Here is a 19,622-nt window from a genome sequence, read left to right on the forward strand (position 1 = left end):
GAAGCCGCCGTTGAATCAAGCGACCAGCACGCCGAGGATCTCAGCCTGAGGACGCCGGCCGCCTTCGCCGCCTTCAGCCTTCCCTGCCTGCTTCGCTATCCGGCGAATATATCCTTTACTGCTCTGTGTTGTATGTGTGTGTGTGTTCGCCCCGCGACACACTTTGCATCTAAAAGAGCGCGAGGCGTTGTTGCAAATGCCTCGCTCATCCTGTGGCTCGTGCAGAGCCTCGCTCAGCGACGGAGACCGCCACGTGGTCTGCGCTCTCTGCCTGGGCCTCGACCACGCAGCCCGCGCCCTCTCCACGGGCGGCTGCGAACAGTGTGAGGACTTGCCGATGTCGACCCTGCGGGCTCGACTCGCCATGTTTGATGATCCTCCACCTTCCCCGGCTGCCTCTTCAGGGCCGCGAAAGAAGAAACGCCGCTCTCAAAGGCCTCCCGAGCCGGTGGTTATAGCTGAGCGCTCGCCGGAGCCCCTCCCGCGAGCCTCGCTCTCTCCTTCTCCCCCGCCCTTCACCGACGCGCAGCGGCCGGCCACTGCCTGCACTGCCGTCGCCTTAGGGGATGAAGCAGATGACGCCGCTGACAGCTGCTCTCTGCTTGCTTCGGACAGCGAGGAGTGGTCGGGCTCTCACCGCTCCGCCTCCTCGACTCCAGAGTCTGGCAGGTCCCGCTCCAGTGTTGACGCGGAGCTTATCCGCCTCCTCACCAAAGCGGTCGACCGACTGGGATTGGACTGGTCCCCACCCAAGGAGCCCGCGCCGAACCGACTCGACGGGTGTTTTCTGCCTAGCCGCCGCCAAGCGCCAGCCTCTAGGTCAGCACCCTTCCTGCCCGAGCTCCATGCGGAGCTATCGAAGTCGTGGAACGCGCCCTTCTCCGCTAGACTCCGCTCATCTGTCTCCTCGGCCCTCTCCCAGGTGGACGGGGCCGCCGAGAAAGGATATACCGGCATCCCTTCCGTTGAGGAAGCGGTGGCAACGCGCATTCGCCGCCTCCGGCCAAGCTGCTTCCGCCCTGCACTCGATGGCTGTTCTCCAGATCCTGCAAGCCGACCTCCTCCGCGAATTGGACGAGAAGGGCTCGGATCACACAGCCTTAACAGATCTGCGCAGCTCGACGGACCTTTCGCTCCGCGCTACCAAAACCGCTGCACAAGCCATCGGCAGATCCATGGCCGCGCTCACCGTCATCGACAGACACTTATGGTTGACGCTGGCGGATATGAGTGAGTCAGAACGCGCTGTTTTCCTCAACGCCCCGCTCTCGCCCACTGGCCTCTTCGGCCCTGCGGTCAGCGGGATTGTGGACCGCTTCTCTGAAGTACAGAAGGCGTCGCAGGCTATGAATCTCTTCCTGCCCCGCCGCTCGAGCCCAGCCGCAGGCCGCTCTCAAGCTCAGCCTCCTGCGCGCAGCTCCACACAGCGCTCGTCTCGGCCACCAACTGCTTCGCAGCGACGCCAGGGCGGCCGCCCTAGGTCGCGCTCAACCAGCCGTCACAGACCGCCGCCCCCCCGGGGTCCGCGTCCCAAGATAACGCTGAAGTCTGAGCCCGCGAAGTCCTCCTAGCACCCGCAGGGAGGAAAAGATGGCTGAGTCCCGCTGCGGCCGGACCGCCATCAAAACGCCCAGCTCTGTCAGTCCCCTCAGTACAGGCTACTGCAGCAGCTTACACCGCAGCCAACGAGCCAGTAACACCACTCGCTCGCCTGCACACAAACGCCGTTTTTACGGCGGCCCAAATAAATCTCAGAAAGAGTGTAAATTCGGGTTTTCCGGCTCCGGCCGAAGGTGTTGTAAGTGCAGAAAATGTGCCCACTCCCACGTGCTCACTGCTTCACACAAACACGGTCCCCATGGTAACGCGCTCAGAGCGCTCTCTCATAAAGCGGTCACACACCGCTCGAGTACTAAGTGTAGTAAATGTGCCCACAACTCTGTGCTCACATCTACCCGTAACTCGCTCTGTCACTCGGTTACCCCGGGCAACAACGGCTCAGGCCGAGAGTATTATAAGTGTAGAAAATGTGCCCACTCCCATGTGCTCACTGCTTCACACAAACAGGGTCCCCATGGTAACGCGCACAGAGCGCTCTCTCATGAAGCGGACGCAAGCCGCTCGAGTATTAAGTGTAGAAAATGTGCCCACAGCCTTGTGCTCACACCTACCCGCTGTTCGCTCTGCCAGTCAGTTACCTTGGGTCACAGACCCTCTAAAGCTCCCAAACACTGGCCATGTCATAAGTGTAAACTCTGCGCCCGCTCACGAGCACGCGCACTCACTTTTAGACATTATAATCCCCACGCCACTCTCGCGCCTGGGATGTTTGACAGCAAATCACGCTCCATCCGATGGGACCGAGCTACTGAATGCTGTTCAGTCGGCCAATACTGTTTACCAGCCCCCGTGTTCGAGCACCAGCGGCGCGCACGCCGCTCCATCCTCTCTGATACAGGTTCCCCATCCCGCGCAGCGCGGCGATCTGAACCCAGAGACCATTCGACCCCTAGCTATGCATGCGAAAGCATGGGAAGCGATTCAGGGCGCGTCAGAATGGGTGCTGAATACCATAAAACACGGCTATTCGCTTCAATTCGCTCGTCGCCCTCCGCGCTTTACAGCACAGACGGAGACGAGAGTGAGTTCAGAAGCTGCGCACCTGCTTCAAGCAGAAATAGCGAAGCTGCTGCGCAAAGGGGCTATAGAACAGGTTCATCCTTCTCTGAGCGAGTCAGGCTTTTACAGCCGCTACTTCCTCGTACCCAAGAAGGACGGAGCGTTAAGACCTATTTTAGATCTGAGACATCTGAACAAAGCCCTCATGAGACGGCCGTTCAAAATGATCACAACCAGAAAAATCCTCGCGCAGATTCGCCCAGGAGACTGGTTTATCTCTCTCGATCTAAAAGACGCATACTTTCAGATCCAGATAACTCCCCGTCACAGGCCATTCTTGAGATTCGCCTTCAACGGTCGAGTATATCAGTACACAGTCCTGCCCTTCGGCCTGTCTTTGGCACCCCGTACATTTACGAAATGCATGGACACGGCCCTCGCTCCCCTGAGAAAACAGGGAATGCGAATACTGAATTATCTGGACGATTGGCTTATTCTAGCGCAGTCAGAGACGGAACTTGTGTCTCACAGAACAGCGCTTCTCAGCCATTTGGAGGAGCTGGGTCTCTCGGTCAACTGGACCAAGAGCTCGCTATCGCCCCGTCAGTCAATTTCCTTTCTTGGAATAGAACTGGACTCGGTGGCTATGACGGCCAGACTGTCGGAGCAGCGCGCGCGCCGCATCCGCCTCCTCGCCGCATCCCTCCAAATAGGCAGCCGGGTTCCGCTGAGGACATTCCAGCGTATCCTGGGGCATATGGCCTCAGCTGCAGCAGCGCTCCAGCTGGGCTTACTGCGCATGCGCCCGCTTCAACGCTGGCTGAAAGCGCGCGTGCCCCACCGAGCCTGGGCGGCCGGCGGCTTGCGAGTCAGAGTGAATCAGGGCTGCATTTCAGCCCTGCAGCCCTGGCTGGCAGCCGAATGGTATCTCACGGGAGTGACTATGGGAGTGATTTCACACCGGAAAGTTGTCTCGACAGACGCTTCCAACCTAGGTTGGGGAGCGCTCTTCGAAGGCAGACCGGTCTATGGCCGCTGGTCAGACCAGGAGAATCTCCTACACATAAACTGTCTAGAGATGCTCGCGGTCGAGAAAGCGCTCAAACACTTCCTCCCATTCCTCCACGGTCACCATGTTCTAGTCCGCACGGACAATACATCGGTAGTGGCCTATGTGAATCGCCAGGGCGGTGTCAGATCAAAGACGCTCTGCACCCTGGCGGAACGCCTCCTCGTGTGGGCTCAGCACTCTCTGCGCTCGCTGAGAGCCGCGCATGTGCCTGGCCACCTGAACGAGGGTCCCGACAGACTGTCCAGGGACAACGTTCCCCCTGGGGAGTGGTCTCTACACCCCCAAACAGTCCAGTCACTGTGGCGCCGTTTCGGCAAAGCGAAAGTCGACCTTTTTGCGTCAAAAGACAACGCTCATTGCCCAGAGTTCTTCTCGAAGAACGAGGACGCGCTGGCCCAGACCTGGCCCAGCGGCCCGTTGTACGCTTTTCCCCCGGTCTCTCTGCTGCCTCAGGTCATCGAGAGAATCAGGGAAGCGCGCCACTCAGTGCTCCTCATAGCCCCATGCTGGGAGAACCAAGCTTGGTTCCCGGATCTAATACAGCTGGCAGACTCAGCCCCCTGGCCGATACCGGTGAAGAGAGACCTTCTCTCTCAAGCCCGCGGCTCGATATGGCATCCCCATCCAGAGCGCTGGTCTCTGCATGCGTGGAGCCTCAACGATTACACGCTGATCTGCCAGACGGGGTCATGAACACGATCATACAATCTAGAGCCCCCTCTACGAGGCGGCTCTACATGTCGAAATGGTCAGTGTTTAACAGATGGTGCACTGCTAAGGGGCTCAATCCACAGACATGTGGGGTATCGCGAATTCTGTGTTTCCTTCAAGAGCTACTGGACGCGGGCAGGTCCCCCTCCACGCTCAAAGTCTATGTTGCGGCCATTTCAGCGCTCTCTGTTTCAGAGCGGGGCCGCGCATTAGGAAGGAACGAGTTCGTCATCCGCTTCCTTAGGGGAGCCAGGAGGATGAACCCCCCGCGACCCCCCGCGGTTCCTATGTGGGATCTTTCTCTGGTCTTGGAGGCCCTGAGAGCGCATCCCTTCGAACCCTTGGAAACTGTGGATATGAAATACCTCACGCTCAAAACCGTTTTTCTAATAGCACTGTCTTCAGTCAAACGAGTGGGAGACCTTCACGCGTTATCTATTAACGCCGCGTGCCTCGAGTTCGGACCTAATGACTCCAAAGTCATTCTCAGACCGAGGCATGGGTACGTTCCCAAAATTTTGGGCACTCCCTTCAGAGCACAGGTCATTTCCCTCTCAGCCCTGCCAACGCATGGCAGCGAGGCCGATGGTAATCTCCTCTGCCCGGTCAGGGCGTTGAGAAACTACATTTCACGGTCCGCCGCTTTCAGGCGCTCGGATCAGCTCTTTGTTTCGTTTGGTGGGCGCACCAAGGGTCTCGCCGCCTCGAAACACAGCCTGTCCAGATGGATAGTGGACGCTATTGCTGTGGCTTATGCGTCTAAAGACCTGCAGTGCCCATTGGGCATTCGAGCTCACTCCACCAGAGGCATGGCCTCGTCGTGGGCGTGGTCCAGCGGGATTCCCATTCATGACATTTGTGCAGCGGCAGGCTGGGCCTCCCCCTCTACATTTGTTAGGTTTTACAACCTGGATGTTCCCGCCTTGCAGGCGAAAGTGTTATCAGTCTAAGTCTCGCGTATGCCGGCCCACTATCTGTGCGCGGGCTACGGTGTGTGATTTAGCTCTACTGGTTGAGCTGCACTATGCAGGGAATTGTCAGTTCGGACCGGCCGTGCCGCTCCTAACCCCCTAGTGTGTGCTTATGTACGGCGCTAGCCCTCTTTAGGCCGCCCGGCTCTCCGCTATCACGTTCCCCGGGCTCTCCCTGGGACTCATTCAGTGGATGCTGGGCGCGCACGGCGTTGACAAGGGCGTTCCCGTAGCGTAGCAACTACGCAATACGAGAGAACCTCTCGTAAGAGAACGTTTCGGTTACTCACGTAACCTCTGTTCTCTCTAGAAGAGGGAACGAGTATTGCGTAGCCCGCCGTGCTCGCGCCACGAGCTCATTTCGCTTCATGCGACAGAAACCAGAGAAGCAGCCTCCGAGCCCTGTTTATATACGCTAAGCCACACCCCCCTTTTCGCGGGCTGTGACGCAGTAAGCGCGCCAAGCGCGCTCATTGGTCGTGACGTCACGCCAAGGGCTCAGCGGTAGGCTGCTGCAGTTGCCGCAGGGCAGCCAATGGGCACGCTAGTAGCTCGCCCTAGGTCTGCAGGCTGCCGCACTGCGTTGACAAGATTATAAAAATTAAGGATAATTTTTGGCTTCAGTATCTCGAGAAAGAAAGGCTTTCCCGTAGCGTAGCAACTACGCAATACTCGTTCCCTCTTCTAGAGAGAACAGAGGTTACGTGAGTAACCGAAACGTTTTTTTAATTGATCCATTTCATACAATCCGTCTTCATTTGGCAAGTGCACTTGCGCAAAAACGTTTTTCATGTTCAACTGTTTTTTTGTGTGTGGATGCTGCTGATAAAACAGCTTCGCAGATATTACAAAGAGACATGCATTTGTGTGTGTGTGTGTGTGTGTGTGTTTCTTTGTTTCTTTTTTTGTAAAAGTTTCCCGGTTATAACTTCCCTATTTAATGCACAATTTTCCTTACAAATTATATTATCAGCATTACAATGTGAGTAAATGTAGCCGTGTAAAATGTAAGGGAATGATGCCACCCTTATGGAACAATGTGCATTTACATTTAAATTGTAACATATTTAATAGCATGGAATTAGTGTTAGCTCATATCTTAGCCTTTTTCAGTGCATTAGCTGAGGTAAACTGATAATATTAGCCTATTATATAATATTAGTGATTCTCATTTATCAAAACACTAAAATTGGTACCATTTTAGAGAGAAATTGGGTATTTTTTAATCTCTCTATTTAACCCATCTCATGGTGTGTGATGCTGAACTATCATATGAGTTTCTAAAGGTTTTTTAATTCTTTGCACAGTTATGAATATTGATATTTTATGTGCAACAATAGCATGCTCAGGCTCAGTGGCCTTTCGCCTAATTTTGAATCGTTTTTTTAATACTGTAATATGATTTAAATGGTGATGTGTACTGATTTGATGCATTTTAAAAAGATGGATGATAGATATTCTTCAATCTTTCTGACAAAGAACAAAATATAATGTGAATTACAGTAAGTGCAATTTTTTTAATTTATTAATAGTAGTGCACAGTGTTTATTATAAGGGGGTAGAATCCACAGCTCAGTACTCACTACTCACTACTCATGAGTACTTTTAAATAAGCTACTTTTTTACTCTTACTCAAGTAGTTTTTTGGAAGTACTTTTTACTCACACTACATTTTTTGGAATGTAATGGTACTTTTACTTGAGTATGTTTTTTCAGTACTCTTTCCACCACTGCTGATTTTGTTCAAGATGATGTGCATCTCCTTCAAATGTGAGCTTAAAGCCCAGATACACCGTGCCGATTTCAGCCGTCAGGTGTTATCGGCGGTAGCTTTGGCACCGATTGCACATGTTACGCATGTTTTGTTGACTTGTGGTTAGGCCTACTGATGTTCAGTTATTTTAAAAGTAGCCTCAATTAGGCCTGCATGAAGTTGGAAATTATTTTCTGTTGCAAATAATCATTTATGAATGCACTTTTAAGAAAGTTGTGGAAATAAAATAATATTTACATTTTATCAGTTGTTATTGAAACTCATCATTGTCATGAACACACAAAAGATGATGAAGTCATTTACTGCAGAGACGTGTGGGTTAGGGCAGGACGGACAGGATTTTGGGGAAGGGGGGGCTCGGCTGTCCTTACCTACTAAAAGGGGAGGCTCACATTAACCCAATTTGAAAACCCCTGATCTATAGTATTATCGCCGGAGACAAAAGTTAACGCCTTTTTGCTCCTGCGGTTACCCACACACTTCAGTCTGAGTGGTGCTTGCCGACTGGGGGTTGCCATTCTAAGAATAATAGAAGAAGAAAAAGGTATGGTTATAACTTTCATAATGTTTTCAATTACTTTATAAGACATGAAAATATCATGACAGAAATGACTTGTATATATCTTGTATATATCTTGACTTGTATAACACATCAACCTTAGCCATAGAGGGCTTCTTTTCCAATCCCTGACAGTTTTTTTTTTTTTTTTTTTTTATAAATATTTATGTCACAAGAAATGTTAAACAACAACTTCCAATTAATAAATTAATTGCGTAAATAATTTCTTGTGACGTAAAAATGTATCTCTGAAAATTACATTTCCTGCCTGGAAGTGGAAAAAGAGCAGCCTCTGACAGGATAATTTTTTTTAAACTTCATACTCTGACAGGATTTCTATCTTTTTTTTACTTTATATTTCACAGGAACTTATTTATTTATTCATGTAGTTGATTTATATATTGAAAGTCATTGATAAAATTTATAATGAAGTAAAGATTTACCTCAGAAAATAAACTTTCCTGTCAGCTAGTTTCTGACTTTTTATTTTATTCTTATTTATGTGTAAATTAACATTTCTAAATGCATAGTGTTTCAAATACATCATTACATGTTATGTTTCTTGTGACGTAAAAATGTATCTCTGAAAATTACATTTCCTGCCTGGAAGTGGAAAAAGAGCAGCCTCTGACAGGATTATTTTTTTAAACTTCATACTCTGACAGGATTTCTATCTTTTTTTACTTTATATTTCACAGGAATTGATTTATTTATTCATGTAGTTGATTTATATATTGAAAGTCATTGATAAAATTTATAATGAAGTAAAGATTTACCTCAGAAAATAAACTTTCCTGTCAGCTAGTTTCTGACTTTTTATTTTATTTAATTTTATTCTTATTTATTTATGTATAAATTAACATTTATAAATGCATAGTGTTTCAAATACATCATTACATGTTATATCTTCCGTCTCACCTTAAAATTCAGCAGGGGAACAATAGCGCCTTCTCTGGTAAGCGGTGGAGAACTGCTGCGCACTGAAGAAGACTGGGGGCTGTGCACGTCTTTTAAGGACATCTGCTGCGCGCACCCTTTGTGTGTGTGCCCGCGGGCGTGTGCATGTTATTAATGTTTTTAACTGATAATGAATTTTATTTATATTCTTTGTGATATTATTTGTTATTTATGATATTATTAGCATCTCCTGTGTGTGCGTGGGCGTGTTTTTAATTAAATATTTTTTAACTTGTAATTATTTTTATCTATTGTAATAATTTTTTTTAAACTTATAATTAATTTTATGTATTATAATAAATATTTTTAACTTGAAATCAATTTTATTTAATATTCTCTGGCGGATCTCCTGCTCTATGTGTGCGAGCTCGCTTTGATTAATATTTTTTAACTTGTAATGAATTAAAAATAAATCCATATTAAATCTGTTTTGCCTGCAATTGTTTAATTAAATTATTAATGGATGACCCTATTTCCTATTACCCTTTTTGCTGACTTCTCTCTTGTCTTGTTGATGCCTAATGTATTAATTAAACATTTCCGTTTTTATTAACTGACTCCGCTAGGGTGCGCGCATCTCCTGCACGGTCTGTGTGTTCGCGGGCGCGTTTTGATAAATATTTTTAACTTGTTATTTTTATTTATTGTCATTTTTTTTAACTTGTAATGACTTTTAAATGTATTTTGACTAATTAAACTTGATTATAAGTGTATCAGGGTTTAGTATTTAAACGAATATAACGGCTGGCCAATTAAAATGTTGAATGCTGCATAACTAATGCGCGGCCATTCTGGATTTTTCTAGGCCTGCGTCGGGTGAGTAAGAAAATTTGTCTGAGGTAATTAAAATGTGTGTGGGTCAACGATTTAAATGCAGTTAAACCTATTTGATTATAACTGTTTATAATTGCTGAAACATAATTTCCATTAAGCATTAACTTACAATAATAATGTGTCTCGTGAGGAGATTGTGCGAAGATCTGTCTTTCGTCTAAGTTAACTTGATTTGTTTTGTTAAAAATATTCACTTAAGATATAAGTATTCGTTATTTTGGTATGACATTGGGCTTTTTGTTCCTGTTTATATGAAATATAGGGCGCCGTGAGATAAGTTTATGGTAAACACAATCTGAATTGTGAAAAGCGCTAACTTTAGATACAAATATAACGTTACTTGACTTGACTTAAAGGAGAACTCCGGTCAATTTTAACATTGAGCTCATTTTTTTGTACATTTGGAGTGCTGTCAATACAGAGAATAACGACAAAAATCGGTGTTGCCTACACCGAGTTATTCTATTTTTAAAACTTGCACCCTGTTGACTTCAATGGGGCAAGTACTAAACCTGCTTTTAGCCTCTTAACATCCTTGATGTGTCATTACAAGTGCACAGAAAATGTGAGTGATTCCTTCTGAGTGAACACGAGTGAATCTGACTGCAGTAGATGTGAAAGAAATGTATAAAAATGATGTTATTTAAGCCAGCGCAAATACCTTTGTTTACATCCTGTTTTTCGGTTGAAGTCCAAAGTAGTCGATTGCAGAGTTCACACGCATAGGTTTAATACTTATAATCACGCGCGTGAACTCGGCAATCGACTACTTTGGACTTCAACCGAAAAACAGGATGTAAACAAAGGTATTTGCGCTGGCTTAAATAACATCATTTTTATACATTTCTTTCACATCTACTGCAGTCAGACTCACTCGTGTTCACTCAGAAGGAATCACTCACATTTTCTGTGCACTTGTAATGACACATCAAGGATGTTAAGAGGCTAAAAGCAGGTTTAGTACTTGCCCCATTGAAGTCAACAGGGTGCAAATTTTAAAAATAGAATAACTCGGTGTAGGCAACACCGATTTTTGTCGTTGTTCTCTGTATTGACAGCACTCCAAATGTACAAAAAAATGAGCTCAATGTTAAAATTGACCGGAGTTCTCCTTTAAACCTATCGGTTGCATTCATTTATTACCAAACTAATAATGCTAACGGTACTTTTATTATGTCCATTCATCCATACCCGTGTATTATCTGACCTATTTCCCCATTTTGTTTGAGTGTTAACAGGTCGTTGTTGCTGTTGTGTAAGTATTTGAATTTGATTGATATCCTGACAGATTCTCAGCATTTGCTATTAGTTATGGTAAAAACCTAATGTTACCCCCTCTTGATCACTGATAAATTGTATAACAGCAGAATGATTGGCAGATTACAGAGATGAAGAACATAGACATAAAGGGAAACATGTTTTTTTTTCTTACATTCACCTTACTTTGTGGCCATCTAACTTTTGTGGTAAATAAATAATACAAATTTGTACATCGATTTCGAATTTACATATATTCATATGATTCAGATTAGTCAATGAAATGTTTAAGATTTTACAGTTCTTCTGTACATGTTCATCCATGCAGGCCTGTGCAATATTTTACTTGTAAAATAGTGAATTATATGTGATTTCTTATTTTTCTTCATTTTTTTTTTCCTATTATGTGAATACATGTCTGAAAAAATCTTACCAGTTCATTGCATCCATTGCGGTGAGTAATCTTTTTAACTGACTGTCACAATCTCAGTATTTGCATTTACAATGGAATAGCAATCTACATGAGCGTATTTCACAACATGTAATAACCTCTTTTATTAAGCACTTAAGATTTGAATAACATTTTTGGAATCAAGATTACTCATTGCATTTACTCATTAGGTTTCGGATCTCCTCCACTGCCTTGTAGCCACTGCCAACTACCATCAGCACCTTCATTTCAAGGTAATTCGCTAGTATTTGAGTGACAGCTTGACAGATTCTCAGTATTTGCATTTATCATGAGAAAAACCTGCCTTTTGTAAAACAGCATTGTATTAAATTGTATAACAGCAGAATTGATTGCATACATGAAGATCGTAGACATAATTGTAATGTTGTATTACATTCACCTTTAATGCCATCTAACCTTGTGGTAAATAAATATAACACCAATAAAATCAATAATATTTTGTAAGACTTGACAGTTCTTCTGTACATGTCCATCCATACAGACCTCTGTAATATCTGACTCGTATATTAGTGAATCATATGTCATTTCTTATGTTTCTCCCTTTCCCTTTATGTGAATCAATGTCTGTATAAACGAGAAATCTTGAGTTCATTGCATCCATTGCGGTAAGTAATCTTTTTAGCTGACTGTCTGACACATTCTTAGTATTTGCATATGAAATAAATATGGAATAGCAATCTAATCCATATTTCACAACATGTAATAATCTCTTTTGTACTTAACATTTTGAATAACATGTTTGCGTATTAGATCAAGATTACTTATTTAATATATCGATTAGATTTTGTGTCTGCTCCACTGCCTCGTGCCCACTGCCAACTGCCATCAGCACCTTCATTTTAAGGTAATTCATTTATTCACATTCACCTCATTAATAGTTCAAGTTCAATTTTATTTATATAGCACATTTACAACAGCTGACAAAATGCTTTACAGAAAAACAAGATTAAAAGTAGATATTACAGGCATAACAAAATATAAATAAAAAATGAGAGTAACCATAAAACAGAAGAACCAAAAACAGAGACTTGAAAGCAAACAGAGACTTGAAAGCAGACAGAGAAGGGGCCGTTCTAATATCTAGAGTTAAGAGTTCCAGAGTCGTGGCCCTAAAGTCATGGTCCTTTAAAGTCTATTCGCTGAGAATAGGAGAGATTTGTTCAAATTTACGACACTTATGAAGAAGTTTGGCCGCAGCGTTTTGGACTAGCTGAAGACAAGCAATTTGAGACTTGGATATACAGCAAAATAATGAATTGCATTAATCTAGCAGAGACGTAACAAACGCATGAACAGCCATTTCTATTCACTATCACTAGCTGTTTTTTTTTTTGATTTACTTTCATTTATCCATAGGGTGGAGGCTGCTTTGGCTGTCTATGCAAGTAACACACACCACATATTAATCATTAGTCTTATATTTATATTGATTAAAGGGATACTCCACCGTTTTTTCATATTAAACTGTTATTCCCTTAACTAAGATGAGTTGATACATACCTCTCTCTCAAGTGCTTGTAAGCACTTCGACTTGGCGCAGTAATATCTTCACTAGAGGGAGCGGGGGCCGGTGAGAGGATTTTTCACGAGTGAAGATATTACTGCGCCAAGTCGAAGTGCTTCCAAGCACTTGCTATGGTATTCCGCCATACAATATAGTTATCCATTTTACACGCTTAGAAAAGCGCAATGTTTTGTTTTGTGTCACCGTCCTAGGTCGAGTTACACTACGTGAGTAACTGTATTTAAATAGGGAAAACGTGGAGGTGTTTGGTAGCTTCTCTGCTTGGCCCATATTGAATGAACTGGGCTAAGCTAAGTGCTAACAAAGTTTCGCCGCAAGACAGAGCGATTTAGTGCACGCACTGAGACGAGAGAGGTATGTATCAACTCGTCTTAGTTAAGGGAATAACATAGTTTAATATGAAAAAACGGTGGAGTATCCCTTTAATGCACAATTCTACAGGTCCTGTAGGGTCCACATAGACATTGCTGTCTTAGTCTTTACTGTATATATAACATTGTGATATTTAAACATTTAGCCATTGGTAGAAATTAGAGTAAAGGTAAATGTATTTGTTTGTTGGACATGTAAATATGCTGAGTAAAAACAAGTTTTTTTTAGCTTAAATGAACAGCTTGATTTGTGTGAGATGTGTCTCTTTTTCTCTCGCCCTGCAGTAGATTGGACATCTCTATTTCCATTTATGTAAGAACTGTTTTACATTTAATGGCGTAGCATCATAACCCCAAAAAATGCACGTAATTTCATACAATTATAATTCAGTCATGTGTTGAAAATATGTTGATTATTGCAATCTGTATTTATTTATTACATTTTCCCACCTCTATAGAGTAAGTAATAATTTTAGAAATTATTCTTGTTTTACTATTATTATTATTATTATTATTATTATTATTATTATATTTGCCCACTTAACTGTAAAGTGAAGTTTTAATTAAGTGCAATTGTGTATTAATGTTTTCTGTAAAGAATGTAATTAACTTGTTTTTTGTGTGTGTGTGTGCGTGCGTGCGTGCGTGTGTGTGTGTGTGTGTGTCCTTTACTGTCCTGTCCTTTATGGCCATTTTCACTCAAACTTTTATCTCGCTTAAACCTCTACCTCTTGCCCATTCTGTTCTTTCTCTTCAAACCAAAAACTAACTGGCTGCTATCCAAAAACGCTGCTGCATTGCTTGCTGCTTCGCTTGCTTGCACCCCAAACGCAATCTCAAAAATGCAAAAACCAAAACGCATAAATCCAAACCGCACATGCAAGCTTGCTAACGCATCTTTAAAAATAAAGAGCCAGAACCACCACAAGTTTTACCCTGAAAACGCTTTGAAAACCAAAAAACGCTTTGAACACCAAAAACTCTGAACACTTGACTAAAAAGATCAACTTGACTGTGAAAAGCTTGACTGTGAAAAACTTGACTATCGAACCCAAGTGAGAAAAAACAACTGCAGATTCAAGAAAGTGGAATATCAACTCTTGTAAAGTACACAATCATTTTTTGATCAACCTAACTTCATATTAATTAATTTACTGTTGTTATATATCAACTGTTGTATTACTGTTTTATATATATATATATATATATATATATATATATATATATACTCCTGTTATATATCAAATATAATTTTTTTCTGTATATCTGATCACATATAAGGCATTATCTTTGTGTGTGTGTTTTTCAAGTAACAGTAAATATCAATATTTTTACCCATTACTCAAACATATTTGCTTGATTGCCAGTGCTGAAACATCACCATGCCAAGAAAAGGAAAGAGGAGTCAATCTCAGAAACAGCGCAGAAACCTAGAAGCTTCATGTGGCACCAGTAGTGCCTGTGTATCAGGTATGATTGATGAAAATGCTTATGTTCTGTCTGTTACAGCATCCCACTGTCAAAACGATTCCAGGTACAACATTTACTCCAGAAGCCGTCAGTGTACTTGCAATGCATTAATGTTCCTAGCTGTCCATAATGAACGTAATGAGTTAAGCAGTTTCGATTTAGACCGCATTTTGCAGAAAGGTGATGCAGTTTACACTAGTGTCAAAAAAACACTGCAGAGCAAAGCACAATTTGTGGCTAATTTTTTAAACTTTGATGAGCTGCCAAGCACAGTTAAAACCAATTCTGCCTGCTACAACATCCTGAAACATCCGCAGAGAGTTGGATTTCTGAAAGATTCACCTGTCCTGGGCGAGTATGATAACCTTGAGAATACTCTGCAGTGCCTCAGAGCTGATGTGAGTGACGCGTTGCTGCTGATTGGAACCACATGTATCGCCGTATTCAGAGATCGCTCAGGGAGGTTTGGTTATTTTGATTCTCACTGCAGATCAGCATATGGAATGCCTGAGGAAGAAAGCACTGGTACGGCCGTGATGTTGACCTTCTTCCGTCTAGAAGACATGATCGAGGGGCTGATGCTATTGTTTCAAGGGTGTTTCGATTTGAGAGACCAGCAACAATTTGATCTGCTACCTGTATCGTTCATTAACCGGATAACTGAAAGCAGTGTACGTCCTGAAGTCTCCCTGAACTGCTGTGTGCTTGAACGTGATGTACAACCATCCACCTCTTCTGAAAACGAAGCTCTGTCAAACAAAGAACAATGCAGGTCTACTGATGTCTCACAACTGTATGTTCAAGTCCAAGATGTGCAACCATCCACCTCTTTTGAGAACGAAGTTCTGTCAAACAAAGAACAGTGCATGTCTGCTGATGTCTCACAACAGTGTGTCCAAGATCCGGTTGAACAACCATCTGAGACTACCGTTAATGGAGCCACATCAACTAATGATCAAGCCCACTTGACTTTGCAAGATAAAATGAACGTTATAACTTCTGTCACTCAGAATCAAGACAGTAATAAAAATGTACCATTCAGTGAACTTTCTCATGGAATGCTGTCACAGGATCAATTGCGATTGTCAGCTCCAAATCACCAATATTCACAATCGACAATTAAGCAGACAGAAAAACTGAACAAGACTCAGAAGCAAAAGGCTTACTCTAAAAAATGGCACAAAGAAATGGTTCAGAGGCAAGGTGTTAATGACAAAAAACAGGCTGTACGTAAAGTCTATGATTATAAAAGAAGCAGTGAATCCAGGCAAAGACATAACCAAACCATGAAGAACAAGTATTGGAATAGTATGATTTACAGAGAAGAACACAAACAAGCAATGAAAAACAATTATAAAAATATCAATGAATACAGAGAGCGAAAAAAGGCTTATGTAATTAGCAAGTACAGAAATATTGAACAATTCAGAAAGAAACAAAAGAATCATATAATTAAAAATTACAGGAATGATGCACAATTCAGGGAGAAACAAAAGAATTATATAATTAAAAATTACAGGAATGATGCACAATTCAGGGAGAAACAGAAGAATTATATAATTAAAAATTACAGGAATGATGCACAATTCAGGGAGAAACAGAAGAATTATATATTGAGAAATTATAGGAACAATGCTAAATATAAGGAGCAGCATGTGAAATACCTTGTTGATAGATATTTAAAGGATCCAATTTTTAGACAAAGGCAAATAGAGCATTACACAAACCGATGCAAAAATGATCCTAACTTCTATGAAAAAAGGAAGAACAACTTTAAACAACGTTATCACTGTGATGCACATTTTAGGGCTCGGCAGAAAGAATATAATTTATTCAAATCTAAAACCAAAATATCTGCACTCAAGATACTTCACAAAGTACAATGTGCACAAGAAATACAGCGCAAATACAAAAACATGAATCTGATGCGCCAGCAGAGAGACACTGTACAAAATAACCAGCCTGACGCAGTACAAGATCCGACTGTGTTAAGAGCCTTAAATGTTTTCAGAGACGTTATAAAACAGGGGCCAACTTATGTCTGCACATGCTGTGCCAGAGCGCTATTCTCAAATCAAGTCAAATCATGTGATCGTGAGCGCTATCAGAAGAATCCGACAGTTGCTTCAGTTTGCTTGACTGGGAACTATGTTCATGTCTGCTCCGACTGCCCTGATCAATGTGCCTTGGAGAACAGGAAAACCGAGTGGATCTGTCACTGCTGCCATAATACACTATTGAGAGGTCTGATGCCAGACATTGCTTTAGCCAATAATCTTCAGTTCGCTGCCATTCCTCCAGAACTCTGCGATTTGAATGTTCTTGAAAGACACATTATTGCAAAGTACATTCCCTTTGCTAAGATTGTTACACTACCGAAAGGCCAGCAAAGAGCTATTAAAGGTGCTGTGATTTCTGTTGCATCTGAAGTAGAAACAACAGTAAATTGTTTACCCAGACCAAGAAGTGAATCACAACTGCTTACAGTGAAACTCAAAAGACGTCTGTGTTACCAAGGCCACTATCAGTTTCAGACTGTGAACATGCAAAAGGTTTTGTCTGCTTTAAGAAAGCTAAAAGATATCCATTCAGAATATAAAGATATCGTCATTAATGCAGAACTCTCTGAAGAAGAAATGTTTAATGAGCATGAAGAGTGTGCCGATGACATCAATGCTTCTGAAGAAGAAATGTTTAATGAGCATGAAGAGTGTGCAGATGACATCAATGCTTCTGAAGAAGAAATGTTTAATGAGCATGAAGAGTGTGAAAATGACATCAATGCTCCTGATGAGGAAATGGATATTGAGAACAGTAGACAAAGTGAGAACACTGAAGAACAGAGCAATGAGAATGAACACAATGATTCTAACGATGACACTGCAGAAGAGCAATCGAGAGGCCTTGCCTTGGACACATGTCTTCAGCCCCCAGATCTCGGCCAGCAGCTGTTGTCTTATGATGATGGAATATTTTGCATTGCCCCTGCAGAGAGAAACACTCCTGTAAACACTTTCAAAATTCCTAAACTTGAGTCTATGGCGTTTCCAGTGCAGTTTCCTGATGGCACGAACACATTTGATGAGCCTGGTAGAGCAAAACATGTTTCCCCCAGCAGATACTTTAACTCTAGACTATTCTCTATTGACAATCGTTGTGCGAAGGATACCAACTATATCTTCTTTGCGCAGTTTGTAACTGAAGTAAACATGGCTACATCAAGTATGTCTATCCAACTACGGAAAGGAAAACCCATGACCCGTGATGGACGCAGAATAAACTGCTCACTGCTGCAGGACAAACAGGAGTTAGAAAAGCTTATAATAAATAAGGAAGCTACACGATTCATGCAACCATTAAGAGGGACTCCAGCATACTGGGAGAAATCTCTCCGTGATCTGTTTGCTATGCTAAGACAGCTCGGCACTCCAACATTTTTCTGTACGTTTAGTGCTGCTGAGATGAGATGGCCTGATGTGATTACTGCTATTAAAGCACAACAAGGTGAAACTGTGAACTTTGCTGAATTAGACTGGTCCGAAAAATGTGAAATCCTCAGAAGTAACCCTGTGACGGCGATGAGAATTTTTGAAAAGCGAGTTGAAGCCTTGATGAGAGATTTGATCAATTCCCCTGCTCGACCTATCGGTGAGGTAATTGACTTTTTTTACAGAGTAGAGTTCCAGCTACGTGGCTCTCCACACATTCACTGCTTATTTTGGGTTAAAGATGCTCCAGAGTTTGAAAAAGATGAAGATCAGGATGTGTGTGATTTCATTGATAAATACATCTCATGCAAATTACCAGACCCAGACAAAGACCCAGAACTACATAAAATTGTAAGTGAAGTACAGATGCACAGTCGTAACCACTCAAAATCCTGTAGAAAGAACAAGAAGCACTGCCGGTTTGGATTTCCTAAACCACCCATTAAAAGAACAATGATATCACGCCCCAGGCCTCCTCCTGTAGAGAATGATGATGAAGGTAATGAAGCAGAGGAAAGAAATGATGCCAGTTTCGCAAAAGAACAGCTGCAGAAGGTGTGGGATCTACTGAATGACTCAACTCAGAGTTTTGATAGCATTACACAGCTACTTCATAAAGTAAACATGACTTATGAAGACTACGAGAAACATATCGATACTATTTCTACATCAAGTTCAATATTCATGGAGAGACGACCACAGGACTGCTGGGTTAATGGTTATAATCCAATGCTGTTAAGAGCCTGGGATGCAAACATGGACATACAGTTCATTCTGAACCCCTACAGCTGCATCATGTATATTGTCTCGTACATTTCAAAAGCTGAGCATGAGATGAGTGATTATCTTAAAAAAGTGATAAAAGACTCAAGCCATGATAACCTGTCTGAACGTGAGTGCATGAAGCAGTTCATGAATGCATATTCAAAGAACAGAGAAGTCAGTGCTCAGGAGGCAGTCGCTCGCACATGCAGTCTGAAATTAAAATCATCATCACGTGCTGTCATATTCATACCTACTGATGACAACGCTGTAAAGATGAGTTTACCAATGAGGTGCTTGGAGAGCATGGATGATGACATAGAGAATGTGTGGATGACAGGATTGCCAGAAAAGTACAAAGCCAGACCAAACAGACCTGAATTTGAGAACATGTGCATGGCTGAATTTGCAAGTGAATACCGCATTGTTTATGCAGGAAAGACAAAAGGTAAAAATGTTTTGCCACTTCAAAAAAACTTGGGACACATACAGAAAAGAACAAGAGGAAAACCTGCTGTCATCAGATTTGCCCGTTTTTCACAGCAGAAAAACCCAGAAAAATTCTATGGAACTTTTCTAAAGCTTTACTTGCCATATCGCTCAGATGAGCAGCTGAAGTCCACAAGATTCCAGACATACGAATCATTTTATGCATTCGCTTCAGTAAAACTACCAGGAACTGATGAACTGCAGCGCGTGTGCAATATTGTGAACGAAAACCGTGAGAAATATGAAAAACATAATGAGGCTATAGAAAAGGCAATTGAGGATTTTGAACAG

The sequence above is a fragment of the Squalius cephalus genome (genome assembly GCF_949319135.1).
Source record: "Squalius cephalus genome assembly, chromosome: 10".
NCBI classification, from domain to species: Eukaryota; Metazoa; Chordata; class Actinopteri; order Cypriniformes; family Leuciscidae; genus Squalius; species Squalius cephalus.